The 14,612-nt window shown below is 37.1% G+C and overlaps 1 protein-coding gene across 1 annotated transcript in view; it reads right to left on the reverse strand.

The window, feature by feature from the left end:
- The window catches only part of sulf2 (sulfatase 2), a 364,375-nt gene that overhangs the window by 259,339 nt on the left and 90,424 nt on the right, over window positions 1–14,612 (reverse strand). The window contains exon 2 of the mRNA XM_008110106.3: window positions 6,024–6,110. The gene's annotated coding sequence lies outside the window, so the exon portion shown is untranslated. The remainder of the gene's footprint in view (window positions 1–6,023; window positions 6,111–14,612) is intronic.

Here is a 14,612-nt window from a genome sequence, read left to right on the forward strand (position 1 = left end):
CAGTCTTCAAACAATGTCCTCAAACAGGATAGCACATTCTTTGTTTAGGGAGGCAGGGCCATGTGGACAAGCAAAAATGTGGAGATGATGCATGAGGTTTACAGTTTTCTATATGCTTCCAGCTTATCTGTAAGAACTGCAGTGGGTGTAGGACAAGGAAAAGGGAGCATCTCCTTAGAAGATTAATAGTTGGTTGCATGGAAGAGGAAAGTGTAGATAAGCATAAATAAACATGCATTGAGCATTGTCTGCTGCATATGAACTAAATCATTCTGCCAAAGGGAAGTAAAGAAAAGCTTCTTTAACATTTAAGGAAGTACAAAACAGAATAGATCAGTTTAGGTAAGCAAATTTTACAGGCAACAGACAACACAACACCTGAGCACATTTCCTAATTCTATATTTAAAATACATTTTAAAAAACATTTTAAAAAAACATTTCAGTGGCTAAAACCCAGTACTTTAATTGCACTAGGAAGCTTAGGAAGATAAAAATGTTAATTCTTTGGAGCATGCTTTATCAAAGAATATAAAGCACGATCTGAAAGACACTGAAGTATTAACATTCAAACAGCATCATTAATGTAATTAATTCTTGTTCTAAATCTTCTCTTTTGTTGCAACAGTCCTGTGAGATAAGTGGAGCTTATTTTAGTGCATGAACACATACACATACACACACGCCTCTAAAGATAACAGAGAGGAAATTTTATATAGAAGGGAAGTGTTTCATTTGAATCATTGTACTCTTTTGTTAGGAGCACCCATGGCACAGTGGGTTAAACCGCTGAGCTGATGAACTTGCTGAATTTGGGGAGCGGAGTGAACTCCCACTGTTAGCCCCAGTGCCTGCCAATCTAGCAGTTTGAAGATATGCAAATGTGAGTAGATCAATAGGTACCACTCCAGTGGGAAGGTAAGAGCGCGCCATGCAGTCATGCCAGTCACATGACTTTGGAGGTGTTTACAGACAATGCTTGCTCTTTGGCTTAGAAATGGAAATGAGCACCAACCCTCAGAGTCAGACATGACTAGACTTAATGTCAGGGGGAAAACCTTTACCTTTACCTTACTCTTTTGTTAACACTGTTAAAGGTAGAACTGAATATTCATTAGATCATTGGTGGCCTAAACATGTTGACTTTAGGAGTTGGATCAGTTTAGTGCAGACAGAGCAGGATGGATGGAGAGGAGAGGAAGGTGTAATTACAGCTAAATTGATTCTATCAAGGAAACAACAGCATTGAGTTTGCAAAACCTGAGCAGGGCAGCTGATGAGAGCTCTCATTCATAGAGTCGCCATAAGTCATAGTTGACTTGGTGGCAAATAATAACAACAAACATATCTTGGCAATGTTCACACCCTGTGTACGTCCACTTTCTTCTCTTTTTCTTCCTTTCCCTTCCTTTCTTTTTAATTGCATTTTCAATATCCAACAATGTATTAGAATAAGTGATAGTTTCAAAATGATTTTTTTAAATAAAACACAAATAAAGAATAAACAAAGAAAACTAGAATTACAAAAACAAAAACAAAAAACAAACAGAAACCCAATACATTAGTTTCTATTTGCTTAGATTGCCATGGGTAGTTGATACATGCACTTAAAATTTACTGAATGCCTATTGGACTTTTCAATTCTCATGTGGGGAAAACACATTTTAATCAGTCTATAGTTAATTGGTTTGCATTGACTTATCCACATTGTCTGTGATGATGTATGCCTGCAAAACTTTTTGCCCCTCCCCCAATGTTTAATTCAACTTTCTCTATGTTCTTTCAGAAAAGACACTATGGATTTAAAGCTGCATTCACACCTGAAAAATAGTATCATGCATTACACGTACCCCTTATAATTCAAACTGAATGTGTATTGACAACCACACATTCCTCTAACCTTGAAGTAACATAGGGTCAAAATTGAATGTCCTATCATATCCATATCCACGGTGGCAGAATGGATTAAACCGTTGAACTGTTGAATCTGCTGACCTAAAGGATGACAGTTCAAAGCCACGGGTTGGTGGGAGCTCCCACTGTTAGCCCTAGCTCCTGCCAACCTCGCAGTTTGAAAACATGTAAACCTGAGTAGATCAATAGGTACCGTCTTGGCGGGAAAGTAATACAGGTTCCCATGCAGCCATGCCAGCAAGACAACCAGGAGGTGTCTGCAGACAACAGGCTCCTTGGCTTGGAAATGGAACAAGAGCACCATCTCCAAAAAGTTGGAGATGAAAGAGGAAGCCTTTACCTTTGTTCTGTGTATTTGTATGTCATTGTTATTCCACTGTATTAAGACATTGAATGTTTGCCTATCCGTGTATGTTGTAATCCACTCTGTGTCCTCTCAGGGAGATAGAGCAGAATATAAATAAAGTGTACGATTGCTACTACTACTACTACTGTACTGATTTATTTTTCTTTTTGGCATAAATAAATCTAATCTCTTATTTTCCTGCCCATTAACCACCTTGCACTCTCACTGGATGGAGCCCCCATCCAATACTCTTCTTTGCTTAGCATCTCAGTGAATGATCATTAGTGATTGAACTTTAAACATGACAAACATGTACATGTGATGGAGAGCTGGGGTTGCATTCTTTGGGATGGATGAAGTGAGCAGGGCAGAGGGAAGAGATTGATTGGGAGCTGGATGGGATGGAGGCAGCAGAGGGAGGAAGAGGCTGTTGGTGGCTACTCTTATAGCTGCTGATTCAGGAGATCTAGAGCCAGATCTACCCCTTTGCTATTGATCATAAGTACAATTGGTCACAAAAACATTGATCATAACTAATGTTGAACACAAACATCAACAGACCCCTTCCACTCCTCCCTTTCAACCCAGTGCGAAACTAAAAGTGACTTCATGGAGCATGTGCACAATAGAGGGACTAATGTGGAGGAACAACTCCATGCAATGCATATAATGTAGAAAAATAGAAAATATTCAATTATATAAAACAGACTAAGTGGAGAATCACAGACCTTCAAAAATGGGTGGCTGGATACTTTGTCTAACCCTCACCCAAACACATAAAAATAGTGATACTATATTTGGGATGGATGTCAAATCATACATAGTTGTCCTGCCCTCTGATCACCTTACCCCCTGCCTCCAAATCCAATTCAGATCAGGGCACAAATCTCAAAATAGGTATTTGTTCAAACAAAGTTTTGAGTAAAATGAGATTTTTAAAAAAAAAATGCATTAATGCCTAAAAAGCACTTTCACTTTGAAGCTGGAAGAACATTGTGTGGTCCAACAGCATTGATTCATGATAAGGATTCTTTTTCTTGCAAATGTTGATACAATTTAAACATGTTTGGCTACACACAAAACCTACTACAGTCATTTCAAGTAAGTTTCCTTTTAATTTTAAACTCTAGGATTGCAGTAGCATCTAAGATAGGGTACAGAAAAATGTAAGTTAATAAAACATTTTGAGTGGCAATTCTCTTCTTCCAATATTCCGTTGTGCTGAAATATTGCCTGTGTAAACATCACTTGTATCCTCAGACAACCTCTGTCTGTTCTCAGCATCTGTGTCTTCATATAATGGTGTTTTAACTCTCTGATTTTTTCTTTATATGATTTGTCACCCATCCCAGATGTTCTTGCCTTGCAAGACACTCATCCATTATTAACCCACTACAGTAGAATTTCAAGATTTCTTGGTTTTCAGTGTTTTTTCATCATTTCATATGCATCTTATTCATAAAATTCCATTAATAAACTTTCACAACTAGCACTTATTCAATTATTGTTTCTACTCATCACCTGCTGAAAAGCTAGGATGTTTTGTGAGTTACCTTTACAGGTTAGTCTCCATGTGATAAGAAAGTGCTGGAAATTTATATCTCTTAGACTCTTAATTGACACAAAGCTCCCAAAGAAAGGAAAAACCAAAACACTTTATAGAAAAATTAGAATAACATTTTCTGTACTTCTGTGGTACTTCTGCTTGGAGTATTGGAAAGTATATAGCTGCTCATTCCCACCTCTGCCTACATTGACATTGCTACATTGACATTGGCAGTCTACAGAGATATTGCCCAGGGGATGCCGGGAAGTGTTCCTGGGAGGCTTCTCTCAAGTCCCCGCAAAGTAGAACTGACAGATGGGAGCTCACCCCTTCTTGCGGATTCGAACCAGCAACCTTCAGGTCAGCAACCCAACGTTCAAGTCAGCAGTTCAGCTGGCAAAAGGGTTTAACCCATTACACCACCATTGCTCTTAAGAGGTACAATCACAAGCTAGAACCACAACTGAGTCGAGTTTGGAAAAAATACTATTTTGGATGATATCTCCTCAAAATAGTAAGTTTTCACCTGCTACCAGAAATATCCTGAAGGTGATCCTGGACAAACCTTCTACAGGTTGAGCATCCCATATTTGGAATTCTAATATCCAAAATACTCCAAAATCTGAAATAGTCCACACTGTTGGCTTTCTTTCTGTGATGCCTTGCTTTCTGATGGTTCAATATATACAAACTTTATTTCATGCAGAAATTTATTAAAACTAGAATACGAAATTGCCTTCAGGCTATATATATAAGATATACATGAAATATAAATGTTTGGTTTCATTCATTTTGTATCAGTTTTTGTATTGGTCCCCGTTTCCAAAAACGGGGCACCTATATGAATAGAATTATCGTCTTGCTTACAAAAAACCGAAAATTTTTGGCCCATTGGCAGAAATGGGAGGGCTTCTGAGGCTCACCCCCCCCCCCACTCAGTTTTTGGGCTAGAGGGGTAAAAAAAATCACCGCACACGGAGGGCATTTTGACCCCTTTTAGCCCACCAACTTTTAAAATGTTTGGGTCTTCCCCAGAGTACTACTGTTATTAATATTCTTATTAACACCCATTGGCACACATCAGCTGTCACAGGGAAGCAAATCTCTCTTAGACTCAGCTTAGGGTCCCAGAGTAAATATTGTTATTAATATTAGTATTATTATTAACACCCATTGGTACACATAAGCTGTAATGGCAAAGCAGTCCTCTGTCAGTACCTGCTTATTGTTATGTAGCCTGAAACAAAAGGAAAATGAAAGCAAGAACAGTGACCGTATATTTTTGTTTTTCGTGTCACCATTTGTTTCATCCTAAAATGGCATTTTTCGTTTTGTGCATCCGATTGGACAATACTAAACAAATAGACGAATGAAAGAGATGAAACAAATACCGCCCATATCACTACTCTATATCCATCTTAAATAGTAATCATCCTGAGTGAATTTGTCCAATGTCCTTTTTAAACCATCCAGGTTAGCAATCACAATTATTTCTTGTTATAGTAATTTCTATAGTTTAATTCTGCAGTTAAGGAAATCAGTACAGTTCCCCTAACACACATTTCGGACTGTGACCAAATTGTTCTATGCTTTGCAAACAGAAAACAATCATGTATCACTAGTGAGGATGTCCTTTATTCGGAGACATAAAGTTAGCTGGCAGTTCTTCAGTGGCTTTTTCAAGGGACAAAAGGTCAACCTCATCACTAGAGATATGTTATAATCAGGGGGGAAATGCATAAAAGGAAAACTCTAAAGCCAAGAGGTTGGGTGGATGTCGAACAAGAGAGCAAAGTAGGTCATCTAAGCCATTTGTTCAGACTCTAATTACCCTTGTTTAAGAACAGATTGCTTTAAGGATAGTCAAAGCTAGCCTTTATGCTAGTATCACCCCTATGGGTGATACATTTTAAAAGAAATGTTGAGGAATAGAAGTATAAAGCATCAGATTACACATTTAACAATCATGCCTAAATGTAAGCCAAAATCCTCTACTTCATAAACGCAAGATTAGATCACAATTTTACACATAATTGTATTGGCACTCTCTCCTGCAATAGTTTCATTGTTTGTGCTGAGGTAACATGATGTACATCTGCTTAAAAACAAAACAACTGCTCTTTTGTACACATTTTCCTTTTGTCAGTGTTCGTCTATGTTTACTATCTAGCATCCCTGCCATCATGCATTAAACATGAGTATGGCATTTAAAAACTTACCTTCAATTAACTCCTTGGGGAAAATATAGTCCATAGTGGATAGGCAAGCGTGCAAGCAAGGGAGGCAAACTGGATGGAAACCTGGACCTGGAAAAACCAAAGAAAAGAGATTACAAATACAATGAGAAGTGTAAGAGAAAAATAGTATCACTGATTCTACAAAGCCACATTACTCCATTATACACCAAAAACTACTTAGGAATATAGAGCAGAATACAAGAATATGAGGAATAGTAAGCGTTAAAAAAATATTAAGGGCATATGTATTGCTAAACTGGAATAAGAGCCCATCTGGCCTTTTATCATTTGTCTAAAGTAGCCAGTTAGATTCCTCTGGGATTTCTCAAGAAAGAGCATTTTACCTAAACCTTTATCTCAGTGTTTAGAATCACAACCTCTATGTTCTAAGGCAATATACCTCTGATTATGAACACAAGCTCAACTGCCCTGCATATGGAGTTTTAAAATACAGAACAAATAGGAAAAATAGATGACAAGTTCAGGCAAAAACTAATAACTGGAGTCTAGGAAAGGAATGCACACAACACTCAAAAACCATGGAAGTGCTTAGTCATATAATTTGATGTTCTTGTACAGCTAGTAAAAAAATGATCCGTAATGTCACAATTCAGGTGAAGCTCTGTAAACATAAGACAGATGTTCAACATAAGACAGATGGTGGCTGAAAGACGGGACAGTAAATGTAAAAACATTCAGCCAAAATGCAGATACTCAGCCCAGTTTCCCACCACATTGTGTGACATGCGGAAAGTGTTTAACTTGAAATAGGAAAGTGGTTAACTTGACCTCACAAAAGCAAGTAAGTACAAGAGGAAGGGCAGCTTTTTGTAAAAGACACAGGTACACACTGACCAATAAGCCAAAATTATTTAGATTATAGTATAAATACTTAGGCTTCAGCATTGTGTCATTATCACAATCAAAGATGGAACTTGGAAATTGTTAGAAATAACGATTTCAAAAGCAATGTATGTTATCTCTGAGACTTCTGAAACGTGATTGCTGGAGACTACCCGCTGCTTATCTGTGCTTGCAGAAGTGCTCACAGTACACTGATATGAATGTAGAACATTAGGTCTATCTGTCACTTCAACTTTTCATTCTTCTTTTCTAAACAAATACACTTAAATCGTATTGATTCTGGTCTACGCTGCTGATTCTCAAACCTGACAATCCAGGCCTTAAAGTAACATATTGTGTGTGAGTTTTTTTCATTTGGTCAGTCAAAAATAATCATAGTCACTGTGCTTTCATTGATTGGATAAATCCTTGCTAAATAACCAATTCCAATTCTTTTCGTTATTTAAACCAGACTTGGATAAGAAGGCTTTCAAACAGGGGATGCTGTTAAACAGAGAGACGATGGTTCTAGACAGTTCCTAAAAATATTAGGATGGTAAACTAAGATTAATGGCTGGCTGCTCAACCAGCAAACCCACACCCGTATTTCTGGCACTAGAATCCACTGATTCCAATGAGATCTACTTTTGAGTAAACAGTGTATGCCTTCACAATAAACTGGTCAGACTTGAATCTCATTAAACTAAGAGGAATTAAATTAGCCACTGAATGCTTAATCTACATAAAACCCTGTTTATTCAAATCACCAAAGTGCTACTCCAGATGTGGAAATGTGTTTATCACCCCTTCAACCATACCTCTATCTCTTCCCACACAGTTTTTACTCATGAGAAAAGATTCCTCATATTTAGAATATTTTAATATTTCTGCTGAAATATACAGTTGTCAGTACTTTTGCTTAGTGACCCCATTTTAAAAAATGAACGCAAGCATCATTAAAATGTCAAGCTTGACAGCAGGAAGGTCAGCACTTCTGTTTCACAGCTGAGACCTATAAAATCCAAATAATCAAAGCAGTGCTACAAGTCCTTAGGGTAAAAACTGGCACTTGTCTGCCTTCTCTCCATGGAAACCTGTCCTGTTTAATATCTCTTTATAAAACTTTAAAAGCTCTGAAATTTACCAAGGTAATCTTGTTTTATTTTGTGCATATCACCAAGTATGCCTAGAGGTTTGCTAGTCAGCTATAATCACACTGGCATCTTAAATACATTTGTGAGACTGGAGAAATTCTGTAAAGGGAATATAGCTAGGAATCACACAAGTACAGTAGCCAACACTTGTAGAACCATTTATCTTGGCATGTAAATCTCAAAGATTTATTACATACAGACTCACTGCAAATTGCCTATGCAGATTACATTTGAGATGAACAAGATGACACTACTCTAAGTTCTGCAGCTTGATTAAATCTCCCAGAAAACACAGTAATGAATGCAAAACTCTGGGATGAAAATAAATGTGTGGTTTTCTTCTTCTTCAGTGAAATAACTATTTACTGTAGTTGTTCATTTGCAACATCAGTGTGGGGAAAAATCAATAATGATTGGTTTCTGACATTTTACTATCTCATTGGGTACAGGGGACATTGCACTGATGTAAGGCAGCCAGGGCAAAATGGATATGCATACGCTATAATGTCCAACAATTGACAGGCTTGATTTATTTTGAGTGGTAAACAAGTAAACCAAATACCCAGGATGGCACTGTATATTATGCCAAATAATTTCTAATATGCTCTTATTAGAACATATGAGATAAAATGTGGGGATAACTTTAGCAACACTATTCCAGTCAAAATAATCACAGAAATTCAGGAGACATCTCTATGCAATCTCTCTTTGGGCCCTTCCACACAGCTATATAACCCAGAATATCAAGGGAGATAATCCACAATATCAATTTTGAACTGGATTATCCAAGTCTACACTGTAATATAATCCAGTTCAATGTGGATTTTATGCAGCTATGTGGAAGGGGCCCTAGAGAACAAGATTTCATATTCAGTTGTTGTGATAGATTTGTAGTTTTCTGGCTAGTTTAGCTGCTTGGGGTAGCAGGAGGGTCCAAATATGAGTGAATATGTTGTGTTCACCTAAAATACAATCTGTTTGGAAAATTCTGATGAATCCTAATATCATCACCATTATATTTATTTATATCCCGCTTTTATCTCCAATGAGATACTCTGGTATGTGTGAATGAAACCTTTCCCCCATAATTCTTGGTTGAAAATGCCAAAGATATCAAAACTGTTATGTGATTTCAGCTCCACTAAAATCATGGGTTCAGGGCCCACAGTGTCAAGCTCCCAAAGGATTGAATAAAACACACATGGGTTGAAAGCAAAATTATCTTTGGCCAAAGAAAATGCTAGAAGAGCTTGCACTCCATATGTTCAACAGTGCAAACATATGGAAATATTTATAGTGCTTTGACGGCAGTTTGAAACAAAGGACTTATGCTGCTCTGAGTGTTGACTGGTCCAGATCATGCTAGGCTAGCATCAGCAGGCTGTCTGGCTGTCTGGGATGTGCTATCTGTCATTGTTGCTGATTGTTCTCCAGGTCTGGATGGAAATTTAATAAATTATCATAGATATATTTGGAGGCCTGTATCTATTTATTGATCCTCTCAATGCTGGGCTAGAGATAATGGGTTTAAATGGATTTTGATGCTTCTGTTTTGGTTGATACAATGGGTGCTGGCCAGGTAAACAAAAAGGTGCTCAGGGCATTGGCAAATGTAATGGAAACCCGAGGGAGGGGTCTAATTTAGCAATAGAGGTGAGGAAACATTTTCAGAAATGAGATTAGATCATATCAGGAAAAATCTGGTGGCTCTTCCTAAAACCCATTGGTTTTCCATGTGTCTGCTCATGGTATTGTGAAGGGTTTATGCTAACGAATGAGTGGTCATCCCCTGATGTCTGATGTGTGTACGGTGCTTGTGCAACATTCTAGATGAGTTCGGTAAGGGGTAGCTTGAAACTAGGGGAAAGGTTGTCATGATCGGGTTCCTATAGAGCTGTGGATTCTGGGGTTCACCTTTTGGGATCCAGTTTTTGATTAACCACAGATTACCTGGACTTCACTTTGCAAAGGTGTTGCTGTGGGTGCATCTACACTGTAGAATTAATTCAGTGTGATACCACTTTAACTGCCACAGCCCAATGTTATACTATAGTTTGGTGAGGCACCAGCACTCCTTGGCAGCAAAGCTTAAAGACCTTGCAAAACTTCCATGATTCTATAATATTGAGTATTGGCACTTAAAGTGATGCCAAATTGCATGAATTCTACAATGTATATGCACCCTGTATCTATCTCTGAAACACTTTGCAATTCCCCAAAAACAAACAAGACAAAGGTTTCACAATTCACATCGATCTAGAACAAAAGAAACAAGCAGCAGCAGGAGAGAAACAGATAATGGAAGGATGTGGTCATTTAGTGTGCCTTCCCTCGCATCCCAAAGTGTTCAGTTAGTTGGCAGATAAAGAAGTCTGAAGGTGAAATATTTTTGGCATCCATGATTAAGATTAGTTCAGATTTATTATCCCTGAATCAGCTTTCAGAGATTAAAAACCAAGGAACAATTTAGCAAAATTAGGGAAAAAGACACTCCTATCTAACAAGTAGTCATGAAATCTATACTCTGAATATCTCTCTCAGTAGTACATTCTCAACAAATTAATATTTCTATAGAAAACAGTTATGACACTTACAGTCCATTTTGGACCTATAGTGAATCTAAGACATGTGGTCATGTCTTCTTCTTTTCCCTCCCAAACAAGTCTATAAATGTGCAAGCATAATAGCACATAAAAATGCACATAGGAACATACACATGGACACACACAAATACGTCTATCTTAATGGTCAGGAAAGTAATCTTCAACATTCTTAGGGACTATTCTTTGGATACTAGCTTAGGGCTTCATAGTTCTACAAACAATATTTGCCAAGATCCTACATTGTGTGTCTGAACTAGTATACTGGACTAATCGTTTTGCCTCCAATAACACTATGTAACATGATTTTTGTTCCTGGGTTATAAATGTCATTTCCTTATTGGTTCTATCATGAAAACATAGAAAAGGTTTATTAAACTGCAAAAACTTTGTTTCTGTGGGACATCCTGCAGCACATTTTGCTATAGTTCTTCAATGAATATCTCAGAGTCTCAACCAATTCAACATAGTTTGTCGCAATTACAAAAATGAAGTTTCTGCAGTAGAACAACTACTTTCAAATAAGTACCACACAATTAAATAGGAAATAATACTTTCAAATCAAAACCAGTCCCCCCCCCCCCCAAATTTTGTTACATAGTGTAATTGGGTTGGAAGAGACCATAAGGGCTCTGTCTAGAGCTTTGTTAATGGAGGTAGACTTGCATATTATTCATTGCAATATTATAAAGTGGGGGGAAACTGAGCAAGAGTGACTGGTGTGGTTTTGGTTCCTATGTCAGCTTCAGATAGCAGAAATGCTCTGTAGAACTGAGTTCACTTTTTAACATGGAGAGAAATATAATCAGCCTGCCAAACTCATTGGGGTTAGGGGTACAGAATCAGCACAAAAGTAGCAAAACTATGAAAATGCCCCCTTTTCTCTTTTTTCTTGAGAACACAAGAAAAATCTACAAATAGCCAAATCTGCAAAAGTTAAATGATACACTGACCACCATTCAATTGGTCAAATTGTCCCAAAGTGGTCTTTCCATTTTGTTTGGATCGATCGAGCCTTGCAAGAAAAAAATCCAACATGAGAGTGGCCAAAAATGTTCAATTAAAATTTGGTGGGGTTGCAAGAGGTCAGATTAAATTAATCTAATTGATAAAGTTGCGTTGCCAATTAGCTACCCCTGATGTATGGTAGTTTATTTCCTAGTGTTTTAAACAAGGACAATAAATTGCCAGATGCTTGCAAAATATATTCCTCACTGCAAAGATGGTTGTATTTCTGCTACTGTAATGACCAAATAAATACTTTTTGGCAAATAAAGAAGTGTCGAAACATCAGGAGATATTCTTTTGAATTGCAAGTTTTATGCCAATGACAAGAAAGCACATTTCAAACTTATAATAGTAAGTAAAAATTAATACAATTTTAAAAGATAGCAATGCAATTTTTCTCATGGATGTCTTGTGTTGAAAAACAGCTGTTTTCCTTCAGTTATTTATTATCACAACTCAGCATGTAGTGAGCACTAGAAATGTGATTGTTTAGATTTTGAAAAACAGCCATACCCAAGCAACAAACAAAATCTCCAACCCATCTGTTCTTCAATCTTTGGTGAAGATGGGATGAAAACATATTTATAAGTACTAGGGGCAAAACATTTGTTGAATTAATCCTTGTATCACAGCACATTAAAGTCAAATAACAGGATTTGCATAAAGATAATGAATTATGAAAATTAAAAGTATATAATAACATATACATATATTGCTTGGAAATTAAAAAAAACACTGTTAACATGAGGAAAATGCTTTTAATGCAATGTTACTAACAGGAGGAAAAAATAAGGTTTATGTCAGAAATATTTCTCGTATTTTCAGGTCTCCTTGACAATCTGCCAAAATGGATATCATATACTTTTCCTGGATTTGGCAGCAAATCATTCAAGTGACATGCTGGTTAGTTGTTTGCAGCAAAATTCTTTGTATCTGAGGTCCTCATTTTTTTAAAAGAAAGGAACACCAAGGATTTCTGATGTCACTGTATTGCTGACATTCAAGGATGCTCAGATATATATTCTTTACTTGAGAATTCTGCATCATAGAGTCCTTTTTGTTCAAAGTGCAAATGAGTGAAAGGCTTTAAATATTTCACTGTGATAAACAACAGAAGTTACTCTTCACATTGGTACTGTCATTGCTACATATCTGTCATCTTGATGGTCTGGAGGGCATAAGGGCAAATATGTTGGATCAAGCATCAACATCTGTTAAGTTTTCTTTTCAAACTGTGCAGACTCAAATATCAGCTCTTGAAGTTATAATACACATCCCTTTGCTTTGAAAATATTTAGAATTGGGATTCAGAATGTACTTAAAGTTTTCATGTAGACCATAGAATTCAACTCATTTTTCTTTAATTGTTGCTTCCAGGATCCTGAAGCTGAAAAAGATACAAACAGGAATCGATCTGTTCTAACTCACAAGAATTAATATGGGGTTTGTTCCCCCCTTTGTCAAAAACTTTGGATTTGGCATTGTTACAGGTGAGGTGCCTTAGCAGCTTTCTCAGACAAACTTGTGATGTTGAAAGTAAGAATGTCATCTGCATAGAGTTGAATGTTTAATGCTAAGGCTTTAGGCATGTGATATTTCTGATTGTCAAAGGGATGCAGGAGTACAATCAATATATACAATAAAGAGCAACACTGCTAGAATGTAACCCTAGCATAAAATTTTACATGTTGGAATCACATCTAAAATAGCCAGGTTTCAATCAATACAAATCTTCAAAGACATTTCTAAAGAGCTTTCATCAGATATAAAAGTCTTGGATTTACACTGGGGTTAACCATTTAATCCCTATGTGAGTCCAAGGCTGCAGTCAGATCAGTAAAGCCAAAAGGCTGACCATTTTTTGCCAAGTATATAGTTAATATGTTCTCAAAGATGTTTCTTTCCTACAACATCTTCAGCTAATATAGCATTTTCATATGCTTCGTCATTTAGGTTTGGAAAAAGAGAAGTCCCTCACTGGGTCAGCAATTACGCTTTTAGTTCCTCCAATGTAATGCTGAAATCAGTGAGAAAAGTGTAGTACATACTAAAAGAGGCTTGCCCTTCAGATATAATAATAAATCTCCTACATTTTAAAATATCTCTTTGGTTATAAGAGAGGAAAAAGACATGAGTTTCCTTTAATTTTTCACTGAACTGTTGCTTTGGTGGCATGACCAACAGAGTGAAGAGACTACAGTAGAGTCTCACTTATCCAACATAAACGGGCCAGCAGAACGTTGGATAAGTGAATATGTTGGATAATAAGGAGGGATTAAGGAAAAGCCTATTAAACATCAAATTAGGTTATGCTTTTACAAATGAAGCAGCAAAACATCATGTTAGACAACAAATTTGGCAGAAAAAGTAGTTCAATACGCAGTAATGCTATGTAGTAATTACTGTATTTACAAATTTAGCACCAAAATATCACGATATATTGAAAACATTGACTACAAAAATGTGTTGGATAACCCAGAATGTTGGATAAGCGAGTGTTGGATAAGTGAGACTCTATTGTATGTGATATCTGAAGTAAAGACTGTGGCATTACAGTAAGCCTTTCATATCCATGAATATTATCACCCATGGCTTTAAAACACTTCCCTCAAAAATCTTGATTTTGCCATTTAATGGGTACCACTTTTACTATGCCATTGTATATAACAGGACTTGAGCATCCATGGGTTTTTGTATCCACAAGGTGTGTGTTTGTCCTGGAACTAAACCATAACAGATATCAAGAGCTCATTGTTGTGACTGCGCCTTCGGGGATTATGGTTGATGGTGATGGGATTAGAAGAGGAAGAAAAAACCCTCGTGATGAGGGTTCATTGGAGGAGTTGCGCAGGAAACGAATTAGAGAGCTCAATGGGAAATCTTCTGAGGAAGATTCAGATGGGGAGTTTGGGGAAGAAATGGATGCTGAGGAACAGGTGGTGGCTGGGGAAGTGGGCACTGAATGG

This window comes from Anolis carolinensis, chromosome 4, assembly GCF_035594765.1.
Source record: "Anolis carolinensis isolate JA03-04 chromosome 4, rAnoCar3.1.pri, whole genome shotgun sequence".
Classification (NCBI taxonomy): domain Eukaryota; kingdom Metazoa; phylum Chordata; class Lepidosauria; order Squamata; family Dactyloidae; genus Anolis; species Anolis carolinensis.